Here is a 17,478-nt window from a genome sequence, read left to right as displayed (position 1 = left end):
TGGAGACAGAAGAATGGAGGGGTGAGTGCCCAGCCACGGCTCTTCTCTTGTTGCACTGAAAGGTGGAAAATCCCGAGTCTCCACTGGGGACATGGAATACAGCTTTCCAGGTCCCATAGCTTATTTATATGGAGATAGGTCCCTGTTGGACAAGGTTTAAATGGTCACAGTAGTCAACAGTAATATACCAATATAATTATCTTTATTTTGTGGATTGGGAAACCTCAACAGAGGAAGGCAAAGCACGCCATTCAGTATTGTACAATTGATAAGTATCAGAATGGGGGGTGGAATTGGGATATTCTGACTCTAAGCTAGGGCATTTTCTGCTCCAGCATTCTGTTTAGTACTGCTCATGGAGAGAGGATATTGGGATTCTGAAGGGGGTAGAGAAAAAGAGGATAATTCTATCTCCCTTGAATGGATTAATTAAGTTAGCTAAAGAAGACTTTAAAATCATAGGAAGCAGAATGTCAGAGCTGGAAGATGACCATTGGAAGAGAGAAAGGAAGGAAACAAAGTACCTATCATGCACCAGGCAGCTAAGAGGCAGTTAGACGGCTCAAAGGATAGAGCTCTGGGCCTAGAGTCAGGAAGATTTAAGTTGAAATCCAGCCTCAGACACTTACTAGCTGTTTGCCTTAATCCACTGGAGAAAGAAATGGCAAACCACTCCAGTATCTTTGCCAAGAAAACCTCATGGATGGTATTGGCGTGCTATGGTTCACGGGGTTACAGAGTGAGACACCACTGAACAACAATATGTTAAGCACTTCATAAATATTATCTCACTTGATCCTCATAACAACCCTTTGAGGTAGGTGCTATTACTAACCCCATTTTACAGATGATGAAAACTGAGGCAGGCATAGGTTAAAGTAGCTTTCCTAGGGTCTGTGGCTGATATTTGAACTTAGGTTCCTGGGCTCTATTCACTGTGCCACCTAACTGCTTCTAAGGGCTGGAAGGAATGAATCATTGATTTTTTAGGTTTGGATACAAGTCCTTCCTGTGCCCACTTTGTGTGTGTGTGTGTGTGTGTGTGTGTGTGTGTGTGTGTGTTTGTGTAGATGTCTACACCTATGCTTTTTATCAATGTAGGGAATTCCCAGTGTGTGAGCTTCTGCTAGTGCAGATTGCCAACTCATCTGTAACACCCAGTCTCAAAGAATTTCCCATAACACTGAGATCTTAAGTCACTTGCTCATGGTCACCTAGCCAGCATGTGTCAGATATAAAACATGAACCCAGGTCTTCCTGACCACAAGGCCAGCCCTCTAGCCGCTAGACCATGTTCCTTCTCTTTCCTTACTGTGTCTTTTATTAAATATCACGATTTTACATTTTGAAGCCTTGTAATCCTGAGTACTCACAGGGAAAATGATTGGGTGTCCTAAGGATTGCTAGATATTGAATTTTCCAGCTTCTGCCTGCCTGGGTAGAGGAAGCCAAAGGTTTTTTCCCTGTGCCTGGAATGCTCTTCATCCTGACCCCCACCTCCTGGCTTTCCTAGTTTCCTTCAAGTCCCACTTGGAATGCCACCTTCTACAGGAAGCCTTTCTCCATCCCCCTTAATTCTAATGCTCTCTTTCTGGTGATTATTTCCTATTTATCCTGTATGTAGCTTAGGCTTTTACTTTTCTTTGTATTCCTGAATTTAGCACAGTGCCTGGCACATCGTAGGTACTTAAAAAATATTTTTAATCTCTCCTGTCATCATCAGTCAGTCTAGAATCTCTGACACTAGGCTTACATATCAAAGGACAACTCATTCCCAGCAATATCAGAGTTTATGGACAAAGTCCCTGTTTCTAGTCCTGCCTGGGTATATGCCATCTCTTTTATCTAGGCCATCCCAGGACCTCATTTTCCAAATGGGGTCTGTTTACCTTTGCTTAGATGATCCAGGGAGAGTCTTCAGTATTTGGGTCATTAGTGCTTTTTACCCCTCCACAGGTTCCTATTCCACCCCTTCCTCTTCCACACTGTTTCCCAGTGATTAGAGAGTAAACCTCTCAGGGCATCCATCCTGTTCCATGCTTCTAGGCTTGGTCTAGCCTCTCTCTGCTCACCTATAGCAGACAGAGTTGGCCACAAGGTAAAAGAAGATCATTTGAATTAATTAGGAATGGGAAACCTGCAGCCTCAAGGCCATATGTGGTTAAAACTCAGAATCAATCAAAGGGCCACATGTGGCCTTGTGGCTGCAGGTTCCCCACCTCTGGGATTGATCATCGCTGTCCCCATCTCCAATCCTCCAGCTCCATAAGACCTCGAAGAACCAATCTTGAATTCCAATTGTCAGAGGCAGAAGTGTGGCCCCAGTGTGGATTATGGTAGTGGAACAAGCCCTAGTTAGGACATTGGGTTTGACTCCAATTTGTGCCATTTACTAGCTGTGCAACCCTGGACAAGTCACTTCTTCTATTGGGCTCTAGTTTCTCTTCCTTTAAAATAGGGATTTTTGCCATCTCCAACCTCAAAACCTTTACTAATAACTGCTCCCTGGCACTTCTTCTACTCTATAACCCCTGGGAAATATCACCCCTCTCCACCCCCCTCCTAGGCTATGAATAAGATGAAAGGGGATTGGATCTGAAATCAGAGGACCTGGGTTTGAATTCCAGTCCTTAAGCTTATTGCCTGTGTAATTTTAGACAAGTCACTTAACCTCTCTGGACCTCAGTTTCTTCATTTGTAAAACGACCTTAGATGACCACTATATCTACGAGCCTATGTTGTAGACTTCCTAGACTACAGGACATTTTCAAGGGCCTTCAACAGGGGAAGAATTTTTGTCTCATCCCCAAAGGCAGTTGAAATTAGCATGTAATTTGCATATAATTTGCACTTGCCCTTAGAGGGACTGCTGTATGTATTCTATTACATTCTCTCTGCCCTGCAATGAGGAGGGGGTGGAAAGAGTCCAGGGCTGGGAGTCTGGAAACCTGAATTCCTGTCCCAACTCTCACTAAATAGCCAGGCAATCTTGGGAAGTTACTTTCCCTGTTCCTCATCTGTGAACTGAGAATGATAACAGTAACATTGTTTCACCTTTAGATAGTAGAACTGTTATATTGTAATATGTCATACATAGAACTATAATGTCACTAGAATGGACCTTAAAAAGCATCTAGCCCATTTTCTTCATGTTATTTTTTTTCTGATTCAATAATATTTATTAAGCTCCTGCTATGTATAAGATTTCGTGGAAACAAAAAATGGAAAATGAACCTAACCTTGAAGAGTTTACATAGTTTATTTCCCTTTTTGTTCCCCAAAGCCAATTTATTTCTCAACAATTCCCTCACTTTCCGGAGAAGGAAACTGAGGGAAGTTCAAGTGACTTTCTCGAAGTCACACAGGTGATAAGCAGAATTTGAACCCAAATCCTTTGACTCAAAAGCTAAGGCTCTTCTCTTTGCAGTATATTGATGTTAGAGCTAGATTCAACTAGTCTAATTCCTTAATTTCACAAACAGGAAAACTGAAGACAGAGAAGAGAGAGTCATTAGTCCAAAGAAATGGAAAATCAATGGCAGATCAGTAGCTAGAACACCTATCTCCTGCTTCTCAGCCTCAGTCTCTTCCCACTCTATGATGTTGCTTCCACACCCCTTCTCGGTCCCTCTCACTCTTCCTTGCTACTGACCCATGCTCTTCAGGGAAAGAGGAGTGAAGGGGGGCATCCCTAGCCCAGAGCCTGGAACCCACGTACCCTTCTCTGGCCTTCAGTCTGCCCTCAGACCCTCAGCCTGCTTGCTTCCGCCTGGGTGCCCCCTGCACAATGCCCAGTCTGTCTACAAGAGGCCCTAAAGGGTTGGGCCCCACACTCCCATTTCTAGACCCTGGGAGGCTCAGCCAGGATGGGGCCTAACCAGGGGGATGAGGTTGGAACCTTTGTCTACCACCACAGTTGACCACAGAAAAAGCTTAGGCGTCCTGAGGTAAGCCCCCTTTCCAGCTCTTCTACACCCCACCTTGGACCTCCTTTTCCTTAATCCTGTGCTGTGGTTTTCTGGAACACAAATGGGCCCCAAACAGGGATTTATACATCATAGATATTCCACAAATGGTTGTTGAATGAAAGAATTGAAACCAGGACCCTTGAATTTTTTTTTTGACCCTTGAATTTTTTTGCAGGTCCAGACTTGGAGGGAATAAGAACACAGAACCTAGACTAGCAGGGCTAGAAGAAGATTACTTTAGTAATCTGGGGTTCTTAACCTTTTTTGTGCACTGGACTTCTGTGGCAGCCTAGTCAAGTCTAACACTACTGTGGTTTGTTGCCTACATTTATAATCAAAAGGAATATTAAATTTCAGTTAGAAGTTAATGAAAATAATGAGGTAATTTCTTTTTCCAATTCATGGACCTCAGATTAAGAACCCTTAATTTAGTCCAACTTCATTTTTTTTATTTTGAGGCAATCAAGGGTTATATGACTTGCCCAGCTAGGAAGGCTGCATTTGAACTTAGGTCTTCCTGACTCCAGAGCCAGTGCTGTATTCACTGCACCACCGAGCTGCTCTCTAGTGTCGCTCCCTCCTCACTCTTACTTTTAAACAGAAGGAAACTGAGGCCAAGAAAGGGATGATACGGTCATTGATTTAGAGCTGGAAGAGACCTTAGAGGACAGCTGGGCCAATCCCTTCCTTGGACAGATGAGGAAACTGAGGTTCAGAGAGGTTGAATGACTTGTCAGGGGTCACTTAGCTGGAGCATCAGAGGCAGGACTTGAACTCAATTTACTAGACCATGCTTCCTCACCAGAAATGCCCAAAGGACATATCAGTGCCAGACCTGGAACTTAGGTCTCTGATGCTAAATCTAGAGGTTTTGCTGTACTTTACCCACCCCTGCCCCCCAGGCCACTAAGAGGGGAAAGTCACTGAGTTCTGGCCCCCCTCCATCGTTTTCCTTCCTCATTGTTACTTCTTGACTTTAGCAATGGAGCTCTTGGCCCATTGGCACCCAAGACAGAGAAACAGCTGCAGTCTGGGTTATATTTTTGGAGTTAAGATTCTGGCTTTTCAGCAGGGAGTGGTGGGGTAAGCGCAGATTTGGAGGCAGATGCTCAGGGCAGCTAGGTGGCGCAGTGGATAGAGCACCAGCTCTTAAGTCAGGAGGACCTGAGTTCAAATCCAGCCTCAGACCAAACACTTGACATTTACTAGCTGTGTGGCCCTGGGGAAGTTACTTAATCCCAATTGCCTTAAAAAAAAAGTGGAGGCAGATGCTCCCCCTGGTATTCCCTCTCCTGGAAGAGCTTGAACCAGGGCCAGGGAGAGAAGCATGGTTAGCGCTGGCCCTGGGAGCTCTGGGAGGTGAGGCCCCCAGTGTAATCTCAGGGTTTTTCCTAAGATCTTTACCCCTCACCATTTCTTGTTAGGCCCCTCCTCTCAACCTCTAGCTCTAGCATCCAATCCCTATCCTTCCCAGAGATGCTTTTCTCCAGGGCCTGCCTGTTGGTCCCCTGGGTGGTTCTCATGATAACGAGAAAACGTCCCAGCATCTCTCCTATAAATACTCCTTCCATGCTCCTGAGAACATGGAGAGAGGGCTGAGGAGGGCCAGGCAGAAAGAAGCCCCACTGGCACTGTTAATGATTACCAAGGAGAGGAGTAGAGACAAAGATCCAAAGTCTGTACAGCTCAGAGTTCCACAGTGCAAGTCAGGACCAACATCTGCCAGAACTGGGCCTGTGCTTCAGGTATGGCCTGGACATGCAGGGGGGACGTGCACGGGCAGCTTCTTGTCTGGCCAAGAGGGCCACGGGAGAGTTCATGGAAACTGGCTCCCCAAGGCCTGGACTTTGAGGAGGTACCTGGGCAGTGATGGAAGAGAATGTGCTAGGTGGCAGGAGGGCAGGGTGAGCTGCCTGGGGCAGGAGGAGCTGATGGTTATAGCTGGATGGAGGCTGATTCTGGCTTTAGACTTACAAGGATGATTCCGCGGGGACGTTCTAGGAGACACGGCCTTCCCAAAGTGGACTTTGATGACTCTACTGGAGCCTTATGGATTTTTTTTATCCAGTAATCGCTCTTTTCTAACTTTGCCTTGCCCCTGATTCCTTCGCAATTTCTTCCTTCATCTGGGAACGCCAGGGAGCATAAAGAGCAGGATGGGGCAACAGGAATGATAATAGATATGAAGTTAGAAAACTAGGTGCCATCTTTGCCTCTTACCTGGGTGACTTTGAGCAAATCACTTTATTTTCCTAGACCTCAGTTTACTTATCTGTAAAATGAGGGAATTAGATCAGTGGTTCACAAAATGTGGTCTGGGAATCCACGGGAGTTCCTGAGACCTTTTAGGGAATCTGCTAGGTCAAAACTCTTCTCATAATAATAAGACATTTTCATTTCAAATATGGTTAATATCAGTAGATACAGCACACATAAACAAAAGCTGTCTGGTGGGATCTGCAATAATTTTTTGTATGGATATATAGTATAAAAACGTCCTGAGACCAAAAAGTTTGAGAACCAGTTTCTTCCTGTGAATGACTATGAATTTCATCTCTGAAGGGTAAAAGGGATCAAAGGAGAATACCATATGCAGTAAAAGCTCCCGTTTCTATATTTTAGGCATTATAAAATGCTTTCATCACAACCCTTATGCAAAGTAAATGAAGTAGCTATGACGATCATCTCCACTTTGTAAATGAGGAAACTGATGGTTAGAGAGGGATAAGGACTTTCCTAGCCACCATCATACCACTGGTGTTCAACTGAGACTCAAACTAGCACATTGTCCTCTTTACCAAGCTATGACATCAAGGAGTGGGCAGGAAGCAGTTAAAGAGGTCCCAGTGACAGCAGCCAGGATTCCAGATGGGGGATCTTGTTGTTTGTTTCTGTCCTTCTGCTGTGGGCTTGATGGTCAGAGAATCATATAAACACTGGAGATGGGTTTTACAGAAGCCAGTGGTCTGTGGGATGTGACTATGGGTGCCATAAGAGAAAAATGCTGTTAGTGGGGACCATCTCTAGTCATCTGGACCCAGATTGCTCCAGAGGAGAAAGTGAGGCTGGTGACTGTGCATGGCCCTCCCTCACTTAAATCCATTTCACCTGCATGTCATGGTATCACCTTCCTGATGTCATGGTCTTCTTCCAAAACGATGGACAAACAACAACCTGTGATGCTAGTAATATTTTCCCTGCAAATGTGTTAAATATGAAATCTAATCTGAATCAGAAACATTCCTTAAGTATAGTACTTTCAGCCAAAAAAAAAGTATAGTACTTTCAGGGGAAAAACTGACCATATTTCTTTTATTTTATTTTAAAATTTCCCTGAATTCCCTGTACTCCCCAGTGAACATTTGCAGACCAGTCTTTATGAACTCTCCAAATTTTTTTTTTATTTAGGGTTATGCTTTCATTTACACAAAGGCCGGGACAAAGACCCAGAGGAAATAATTGTTCAAGGTCACACAGCAATTTAGTAGAGTAAGGCTTGGAACCTGGGTCTTCTAATTCCTTGTTGGAGATCCTTTCTGATTCATCACAGCTTCCTCTTCATTTCTGAGTCTTCCAGTTTGGAGTATGTAATAAGGCATAGTAGGAAGAACTCTGGGTTTGTCACCAGAAGATAGGTTAGATGTGTGTTTGGATCCTACTACCTGGCTGGGTGACCTTAGGCAGGTAATTTTCCCTTCTCTGCTATTCCATTTTCCTCATCTGTAAAATGGGAGCAGGGGGTGGTGTTGGTTGGATGGTTTCAAAGGTCTCTTTTAATTTTAAAATCTGTATGAGCCTCTGGGATTTTGAAGTTCAAAGTCTAGACAGAGGAAATGGGGAAGCTTGAGGGAGAAGATGAATAAGGATGATGGTGATATGGGGCTGGGGGCTGCAGAGGGTGCCCAAGGCCTGGTACTAGAAATTGTTAGGGTTTTTCCCTAGAGCATCTAAGTCTCTCATCTTGTTTGCTTGAATGAGTCCCATTCCCATAGCCAGGGCCTCTCTCCTGGTCTTTGACTCTCCCTGTCCCATGGTAAGGTTGACCAGGAAACTTGGGTCCCATCTCCAGCAAGAAGTCTTTCTTAGTCCTCTTTATTCCTAGTGCCTTCTCTTTGAGATTACCCCCAATTTATCCCATCCTCCTCTTGTTTGTCTATAACTGTTTGAGTGTTGTTTCCCTCATTAGACTATGAACTGCTTGAGAGCAGACTGCTTTTTGCCTTTCTGTGTATCCCCAGCATTTAGAATAGTGCCTAGCATGTAGTTGGGGCTTAATAAATGCTGACTGATTAACAAACTGACAGCTGGGTTAGAATTGTCTGGATGAGGTCTCCCGCGGGCCTCTCATTATTCCAGGGGAATATAGTCCTGGACTTTCTGGACTTTGGTGGTGGTGGTAGAGGGGCCTGGGAGCTTGAACAGTCAGAGGCCCCTGGGTAGGGGAGTGGCAGCTTCCTGTTAAACTGCTGTTAGTTTATTGCACTGAGGGCTATAAATTACTGACCCCTCCCTAATCAAAGGGGGAAAACAACATTATTCAGGAGGACATATGTACAGCTGCCCTCATTAGCTATGCTCTGAGTTGGAAGTTCTTGAGGTCCCAATAGGCCCATTATTCCTGACTAAAGCAGAACCCACTGGTGAGTGATAAGTGTCAGAGGCAAGGCTCTGGGCTTTACTTTCTCTCAGCACTGAGCCCTGACTTGGAGAGTCAGCTGGAATCTGAGGAAGCTAATTTCCTTCCCAAAGCTATGATCTTTTCTATTCATTTTTTCGTTAATTCATTCAGTCACCCAATAATAAGATTATTATTGACCATTTCAATTTAATTAACGTTTCTCAATACTATGAGGTACTGTGCTGAGTGACGTGGATGCAAAGACAAAAAAATAAACAAATAAACTCATCAATCCCTGCTCTGGAAGAACTCACATTCAGGAGGGGCACGTGCCCAAGTACTAGGAGGGGGAGAATACTAAGGACTAATGGATGAAGAAAAGCTTCATGGAAAAGGTAGCACCTGAATTGAACCTTGAAGGAAGTTAAGAATTCTGAGAGCTGGATACCAGCAGAGAGCACATTCCAAGTATGAGACGCATTATGTGAGAAAGCACCAAAGCTTGAAGTGGGAATGTCCACTTTAGGGAATGCACAGGAGTCCAGTTTGGTTGCAATATGGAGCTCAGGAATGAGAACACTTTGAGACAAAATTGGAGCCAGTTTGAGGAAGATCTTGGATGTCAGGAGTGTGTTTTATCCCATATGCAATGGGAAGCCCCTGAAAAGTTTTGAGCAGGGAAGTGACAGGGTCACATTTGCATTTAGGCAGAATTATTTTGGAAGTCATGGAAGGCAGATTAGGGAGGGGAGAGACTGAAAGGGAGAGGCTGGAAGCAAGAAGACGATTTAATTAAATCAACTAATTAATTAATTAATTATTTTTTTGGTTAGGCAATGGCGTTAAATGACTTGCCCAGTGTCACACAGCTAGTAAGTGTTATGTGTCTGAGGCCGAATTTGAACTCAGGTCATCCTGAATCCAGGGCCGGTGTTCTATCCACTGCTCCATCTAGCTGCCCCAGGATGGTGGCATTTCTAATTTACCTTGCATGTGGCTTTTTTGCATGTAATGATTTGCATTTTATCTCCTCCATTAGACTAGGAGCACCTTGATGACAGTGACTGGCTTTTGCTTTTCTTTGTATCCTCAGAGCTTAACACAGCACCTAGCAAAGAATAGGTGCTTAATAAATGTTTGTTGACTGACTGACCGACAGTCACGTTAAGGAGGGTAGCAGGTAAATAAAATAGTGATCCCACAAATGAGCCTGAGAAGAGACAGACAGATAGGTAAGAGGAGAACCAGGATATAACTGTAATGGAAGTCAAGGAAGAAAAAGCAGCTAAGAGGAGGAGGGTCCTGGTTAATAATGTCCCAAACTACAAAGTGGTCGAGTAGGATGAATGCTGAGAAATGGCCAGTGGTGGGTAAGAGAGCATAGGATCGTGGACCTAGGGCTGAGAGAGACCTCTACTCTAACCCCCTCATTTTACAGGTGAAGAGAGTGATGCCCATGGAGATGAAGTCACTCACCCAAGAGGAGGGAGGGAAGCTAATAAACATTTAATAAGTACCTCCTGTGTATCAGGTGCCGTGCTCAGTGCTTTACAAATATTATTTCATTTGATCTTCATGACAACCCTGGGAACTAGGTACTGTTATGATCCTCATTTTGTATTTGAGGAAGCTGAGATATACAGTGGTTAAGTGGTTTGCCCAGGGTCACATAGCTAGTAAGTATCTGAGGCTGAATTTAAGCTCAGGTCTTCATGATTACAGGCCCAGTGCCATATCCATTGTATCACCTACCTGCCAAGGTCCCACAGGTAGTAAAATTTTTTTTTTTTGCTTAAGCAATTGGAGTTAAGTGACTTGCCCAGGGTCATACAGCTAGTAAGTGTCAAGTGTCTGAGTTCAGATTTGAACTCAGGTCCTCCTGACTCTAAGGCCAGAGCTCTATCTGCTGCGCCATTTGAACCTAGGCACTGGGAATCCAGAGCCAGAACTCTTTCCACGGTGCCATGATGATTGGTGATATTGGAGAGAGAGGTTTCAGGAAAGTGGTAGGATTAGAAGTCAAATTGCATCATCACTATTACCACCATCACCATCACCATCACCACCTTCCTATCCTCATCATCCCCATCCCCACCACCATCAGCACTACCACCATTAGTACCACAACTAGCACTACCACTGCCGTCGGTATCATTAACACCATTGGAACCATCACCACTGTTACCATAACTATCACCACCGCCACCTTCTTATCCCTATCATCTCCATCCCTACCACCATCAGTATTTTCATCATTAGCACTATCAACCCCATCACCACCAGCACCATCATCACTACCATCAACAGTACCATCACTACCATTACCATAACCATCATCATCATCACTATAGCTCATTCTCTCAAGGAGCTTATACAATAAGGGGGGAGACAACACATGAATGATTAGGTAGATATGTGGTATATTCAGAGTGGATAGAAGGCACTCTGTGAGAGGAAGAAGACATTGGAAGACTGGGAATGAATGGCCTTTTGGAGAAGGTAGAATTTGAACCTGTCTTTTTTTTTTTTTTGGCTTAGGCGATTGGGGTTAAGTGACTTGTCCAGGGTCACACAGCTAGTAAGTGTCAAGTGTCTGAGGCTGGATTTGAACTCAGGTCCTCCTGACTCCAGGGCCAGTGCTCTATCCACTGCGCTACCTAGCCTAGTTGCCCCTTGAACCTAAGTCTTGAAGGAAGTTGGGAAAGCTAAAAGGTAGAGATGAGAGAGTAGAATATTCTAGATATGGAGGACAGCAGGTTCAAAGACTTGAAAAAGGGAGATTAATTATCCTGTTTGAGAAAATGCAAGTAGGCAAGTGTTTCTGAGCCCATAGAAGAAAGTAAATAAAGTATAAGAAGACTGAAAAGGTTGGAAGGAATTAGATTATTAAGAGCTTTAAATGCCAAATAAGGAACTTCATATTTTATCCTGGAGGTGATAGGGAGCTATTGAGCTCATTGAGCGTGTGTGTGTGTGTGTGTGTGTGTGTGTGTGTGTGTGTGTGTGTGTGAAAGAGAGAGAGAGAGAGAGATGGCAGACTTATTCTTTTAAAAAATTACCTTGGGGGACAGCCAGGTGGTGCAGTGGATAGGACACTGGCCCTGGAGTCAGGAGGACCTCAGTTCAAATCTGGCCTCAGACACATAATACTTTCTAGCTGTGTGACCCTGGGCAAGTCACTTCACCCCAATTGCCTCACTTAAAAAACAAAACAAAACAAAACATTATCTTCCACCAAATGGAACATGGATTGGAGTGGGGAGAGATTTAAGGCAAGGAGAATAATTTGAAGGCTATTACAATAGTCTAGATGAGAGCTGATGAAAGCCTAAAGTAGAATTGTGACTGTGTGGGTGGAGAGAAGAGGACATAAAAAAGATGTTATGAAGATGGAAATTCCAAGATTTGGCAATGGATTGGATATGTGAGATGAATGAGAGTCTAAGATGGTATTGAGGTGGAAAGCCTGGGTGACTGGGAAGGTGATGCTCTTGACAGAAGAGGGCAAGGCTTCAGGGGAAAGGGAATGAGTTCTATTCTGGACATGTTGAATTCGAGGTGGCTATGGGATATCTAATTGAGATGTCCGAAAGGCAGGTCATAATGTGGGCCTAGAGTTCAGGAGAGAGACTAGAGCTGAATACATAGATTTGTAAAGAGATGATAATTGAACTCATGGGAACCGATGAGGTTGACAATTGACGCAGTATAGAGAAAGAAAAGCAGAGGGCCTAGGACAGTTATGGTGAATACCCCTGGTTGTTGGCAGTGACATGGATGAAGAACCACAGAGGAGACTGAGAAGGATCAGTTTACAGGCTGGAGCAGGACGAGGAGAGACAAATGTCACAAAAACCTCAAAACTCCTCCAACCTTGATTATTCTCATCCTTTGTTATCTTTGCCATGAGAGAACTTCGCAGGGGTCACATCATGTGTCTGTAACCAAAGAAGGGGCAGGATTTTCTCTTAGGTCAGCTAGACACCAGACCTCAGTAGCACCCAGGTGTTGCCCAGTAGGCAGTAGAAACTCCAAAAGCCAAGTGGCCTGGAAGGACAAGGTCTAGCGATGATGTCAGGCTCTCCAACCCAGGCTTACTTCTCCACTGCTTAGTGTTTACTGCAGGCCTTTAAGAAAAAGAACCTGGTGTGCATTTCATTGAACATCCTGAAAATTGGCAAAGATAACAAAGGATAAGAATAATCAAAATTGGAGGGGTTTTGAGGAGATGGTGCACACTACGGCATTGTTAGTGCCCTGTGAGTCAGCACAATTATTTCAAAAAATAACTTAGAAAAGTGCAAATAAAATGACTACAATGTCCATACTCTTTCATCCAGAGAATCAAAAGAGGTGATTGATAAGGAAAAAATCCCTATACATGCCAAAATATTCATAGCAACACTTTTTGTAATTGTGAAGAATTAGAAACAAAGTAGGTGCCCACTGATTGGGAAATGGCCAAACAAATTATGATACAGGAATGTGATGGAATATTATTGTGCTGTAAGAAATGATGAATATAATAAATATAGAGAAGTATTGATTTACAGGATCTGATGCAGAGTGAAGTAAGCAGAGCCAAGAAAAAATATACACAGTGACTAAAACAATGTAAGTGCAAAGAACAACTGTAAAACAATCATAAGGGAAAGTTAGAAAATTACAAAAAGTAAGCATGGCTCCAAAGAAAACATATGAGAAAATACCCCCCTCCCCCCCACTCCTTTGCAGAGGTGGGAGGTTCATAGGTACAGACTGCACATCTTGTCAGATTTTTTCCTATATATTTGGCTGATTTTTTTCTTGTTTTTTTTTCTTTTAAAAATATGTATGTTATATTACCACTGCTAGATCTGTATCCCAAAGACATAAAAAAAGGAGAAAAGGACCTAATTGTACAAAAATTTTAATAGCAGCTCTTTTTGTAGTGGCTGGCTAAGAATTGGAAATCAAAGGGATGCCCATCAATTGAGGAATGGCTAAACAAGCTGTGGTATATGATTGTGACAGAATATTATTGTGTTGTAAAAAATGACAAGCAGGATGATTTCAGAAAAGCCTGGAAAAACCATGAATTGATGCAAAGTGAAGTGAGCAGAACTAGGAGAATGATGTACACAGTAACAACAATGTACGATGAACTATGAATGACTTAGATATTTTCAGCAACACAAGGATCCAAGATAATCCCTAAGGACACATGATGAAGCATACTATTCACTAATAACCTCTTTTTGTTTGTTTTGTTTTAAAATAAATGTTATTGATATCTTTGGGATTTTTTTTTACCATCAATCTCTCTCCCCTTATCCCCACTCTAAGTCATCTCATAACACATGTATCTTCTTTTACACATGCAATCATGTAAAACATTTCCATATTAGTCATTTTGTACAAGAAGACTCAAATTAAAAAACAATGAAAGAAAGAAAGTTGAAAAATAGCATGCTTCAATCTGCATTCTCTCTCTAGAGGTGAATAGTATGCAATCTTCTGGAGAAGTTGGGATGGGATGGGATCAAAGATGCATGTAGAGGTGTTGATATTAGCAAGGAGAAGGCCTACCTTGTTATCTGAGACTAAAGTGAAGTATAAGATGGTGTAAGGAAATGTCCGAATGATGTGAGATGAAGAGGAACAGAGAAGAGGGAGTTCTTAGTGAAGGAATGGCCTCAGTTTTCCCAGTGAAGTTTCAGGCAAAGTTCTGGGCTAAGTGGTTGGGAAGAGTAAAGGCCAAGGGAGGCTTGAGGAGAGATGAGAAGGTTTGGAAAAGTTGCTGTAGTGAATGAAAAAACTAACCGAGTTGCTTTTATTTTCTCAAACTTTTAGTACATACAGTGGATCAAAGAGCAAAATACATTTTAAAGTGCACATAATCTTATTGGTAAAATGTTTGCCCTGCAGTAGTGAGGGCCTAGATGAGATTGGATAGCATAAATTGGTGGTGAACCCAGTCAGCACAGTTTTGTGATTCTCTCCAGCTCTGTCCAGTAGCCCATGAAAAGGAGCAGAGGAGATGGATAGTGGGAATAATCCAGAGGTGGGAGTTAGCAAGGTGTGATCAGCAATAGGATGAAAGGACTAGGGATTCAAGAATGGAGAACAGCATCCAATTGAGTTGGTTTATTGACCTATTGTCAGATAGGTATAATTCTTTTTTTTTTTTTTTTTAGGCAATTGGGGTTAAATGACTTGCCCGGGGTCACACAGCTAGTAAGTGTCAAGTGCTTGGTCTGAGGCCAGATTTGAACTCAGATCCTTCTGACTTCAGGGCCAGCGCTCTATCCGCTGTATCACCTAGCTGCCCCTAAAGGGTTCAGATAGGGAAGGAAAGAGTGTAGCATAAGCAGAAGCAAAGACCTGGGAAAGAATTGAGGGGTGGAGAGAATGGAGGTCAAGGTGAAGACAAAGGGTAGGTTAGGAAAAGATGTAATGATAGAAGATTATGATATAGAGGAAGTTCAGAATTCATGAATAAGGGAGTAGAACACTTATGAGCTATGGCAAGATCAAGATCAAGGCTATATTGACTGACTATTTCTTGGTCTACCTGAGGTGGAATGAAGGAGTAGGAAATGGGAACTGAGGGGATCCATTAGGGTACTGGAGGGAGTGTCAAGATGTATTTATAATTGGTGATTTGGACCCTTTCTTCATATAGTTGTTAATAGTTTGCTTTTCTTCTGAGAAATGCCCATTCATATCCTTTGGCCGTTTATCTACTGGGGAGTAACTTTTGTTTTTATACAGTTTAATCCACTCCCTGTATAGCTTGGATATCAGTTTTATCAGAGAAATTTGTTGCAGAGTTCTTTCTCCTTCTAATTGGTTCCCTTCTACTTTGAACTACACTGATCTTGTTTATGCAAAAGGCAATTTTATATATATATCAAAATTGTTCATTCTATATTTTGATTCTCTGAATTGACTATTTGGTTAAGAAGTCTCCTTCTATCCATAATTGTGAAAGGGATTGTAAGTTGATTATCTATCCATTTGGAGCTGGTTGTAGAATATGATGTTAGAGGTTAGTCTAATACCAATTTTGGTAGACTTCTTTCCAGTTTTCCCTTAAGTTTTCCTCCTAGTATTTGGGAATCTTTGAATTTTTCAAACATAACACTACTATTCTTTATTATCCTTGGGTCCTGTGTTCCTAATCTGTCCTACTGGCCAGCTTTTCTAATTTTTAACATTTGATAGTCTTGATGATTATTGCACTGTATGTAGTATGTTGAGTCAAATCAAATCAACAAGCATTTAAAGCACCTACTGTGTGCTAGGCACTATCCTAAGTGTGGGGGATACAAATAAAGGCAAAAACAGTCCCTGACCTCAAGGAGTTTACAGCCTAATAGAGGAGACAACATATAAACAGCTATGTGCAACCAAGAGACATACAAGATAAATTGTAGTTAATCTTAGAGGCAAAAGAACCAGCATTGAGGAGTACTGAGAGAGGCTTCTTGCAGAGGGTAGGATTTGAGGTGGGACTTGAAGGAAACCAGGGAGATCAGGAAGCAAAGGTGAAGAGAGACAGAATTACAGGTATGGTGGAGAGTTGTGATGGAGTGTCTTGTTCCTGGAACAGCAAGGTCAATGTCACTGGATCATAAAGTATGTGGAAGAGAATAAGGCACAAGAAGACTGGAAAAGTAGAAAGGAGCCAGGTTATGAAGGGCTTTAAAAGTCAAACAAAGGATTTTGTATTTGGTCCCAGAGGTCATGGGGAGCACTGCAGTTTACTGAATAGGGGAGTGACCTGGCTAGATTTAGGCTTTGGGAAGTTCACTTTGATAGTTGAGTGGAGGATGGACTGGAATAAGGAGAGACTTGAGTCAGGGAGACCACATAGAAGATAATTTCAATAGTCTGTGTATGAGTTTATGAGGGACTGAGCAGTATAGGGTCAGGGATAAAGGAGAGAAGGAGGCATGTATGAGAAATATTGGGAAAATGGAATAGATAGGACTTGGCAGTGGATTGGATATGGAGTGTGAGATAGGGCGAGAAGTAGAGGATGACACCTTGGTTGTCAGTATGGCTTCACCTGTAGTTCTGCTAAGTCCTTTTCTTACAATTTTTTTTCATTATTGCCCTTGAGATTCTTGATCTGTTGACCCCCTAAATAAGTTTTGTTATTTTGTTCTATATAAAGTCACCCTTTGGGTTTTGTTTTTTCTCTTAAAATGGGGAGGAGGAGGTGGGAAGGAGACAAAATAAGGGGTTTGTGAATTGAAAAAAATAACCAAAAAAAAAGTAACCTTTGGGGAGTTTGACTGGTATGACACTGAAAAAGTGAACTAATTTAGGTAGTATTATAATTTTTATTAAATTGTTATGGTATAGCCATGAGCAATCCATATCTCTCTAATTATTTAGGTTTTATTTCTGTAAAGAGTAGCTTATAGTTGTATTCATATAATTCATTTTGTGTATTATTAGGTGGACTCTCAAATATTTTTTAGTTATTTTGTATGGGATTTCTCTTTTTAGGTCTTCCAGATAGGGTTCTTTTTTGGTAATATACAGAAATGCTGATGATTTATATGGACTTATTTTATATTCTGCTACTTGCTGAAGTAAACGTTTGAATTAATTTTTAGTTGAATCTATAGGGTTCTCTAAATAGATCACCATATCATTTTCAAAAAGTGATAATTTTGTTTCTTCTTTATTCCCTTGATTTTCTTTTTCTTTTCTTGTTAAAATTAATTTATTTTAAACTTAAATATATAATAAGAAAAGAAAAGGAAACATAAACTTAAATGCTGTAACTTAAATACAAAATAAGAAAAGTAAAAAAAGCATTGCTATGTGTACAGCAGAATGTAAGAAAGGATTCAAAATATACAGCAATAAATTTCCATTTCAAGAAAGCCTATGTAA

General features: G+C 42.1%; 1 protein-coding gene across 3 annotated transcripts in view; it reads left to right on the top strand.

Annotated features, from left to right (window-relative positions):
* Positions 1 to 17,478, top strand: part of CDHR2 (cadherin related family member 2) — an 84,764-nt gene that overhangs the window by 10,204 nt on the left and 57,082 nt on the right. The window contains exon 1 of one of the 3 annotated variants that reach the window (XM_020998507.2): positions 5,648 to 5,713. The exons of the other annotated variants lie outside the window; for them this stretch is intronic. The gene's annotated coding sequence lies outside the window, so the exon portion shown is untranslated. Of the gene's footprint in view, positions 1 to 5,647; positions 5,714 to 17,478 lie in introns of those variants that run through there. 3 annotated transcript variants of the gene reach the window in all.

The sequence above is a fragment of the Phascolarctos cinereus genome, unplaced genomic scaffold, assembly GCF_003287225.1.
Source record: "Phascolarctos cinereus isolate Bilbo 61053 unplaced genomic scaffold, phaCin_HiC Scaffold_2;HRSCAF=192, whole genome shotgun sequence".
Taxonomy (NCBI): domain Eukaryota; kingdom Metazoa; phylum Chordata; class Mammalia; order Diprotodontia; family Phascolarctidae; genus Phascolarctos; species Phascolarctos cinereus.
Note: the sequence above shows the minus strand (reverse complement) of the source record. Positions and strands in the feature narration are given on the sequence as shown.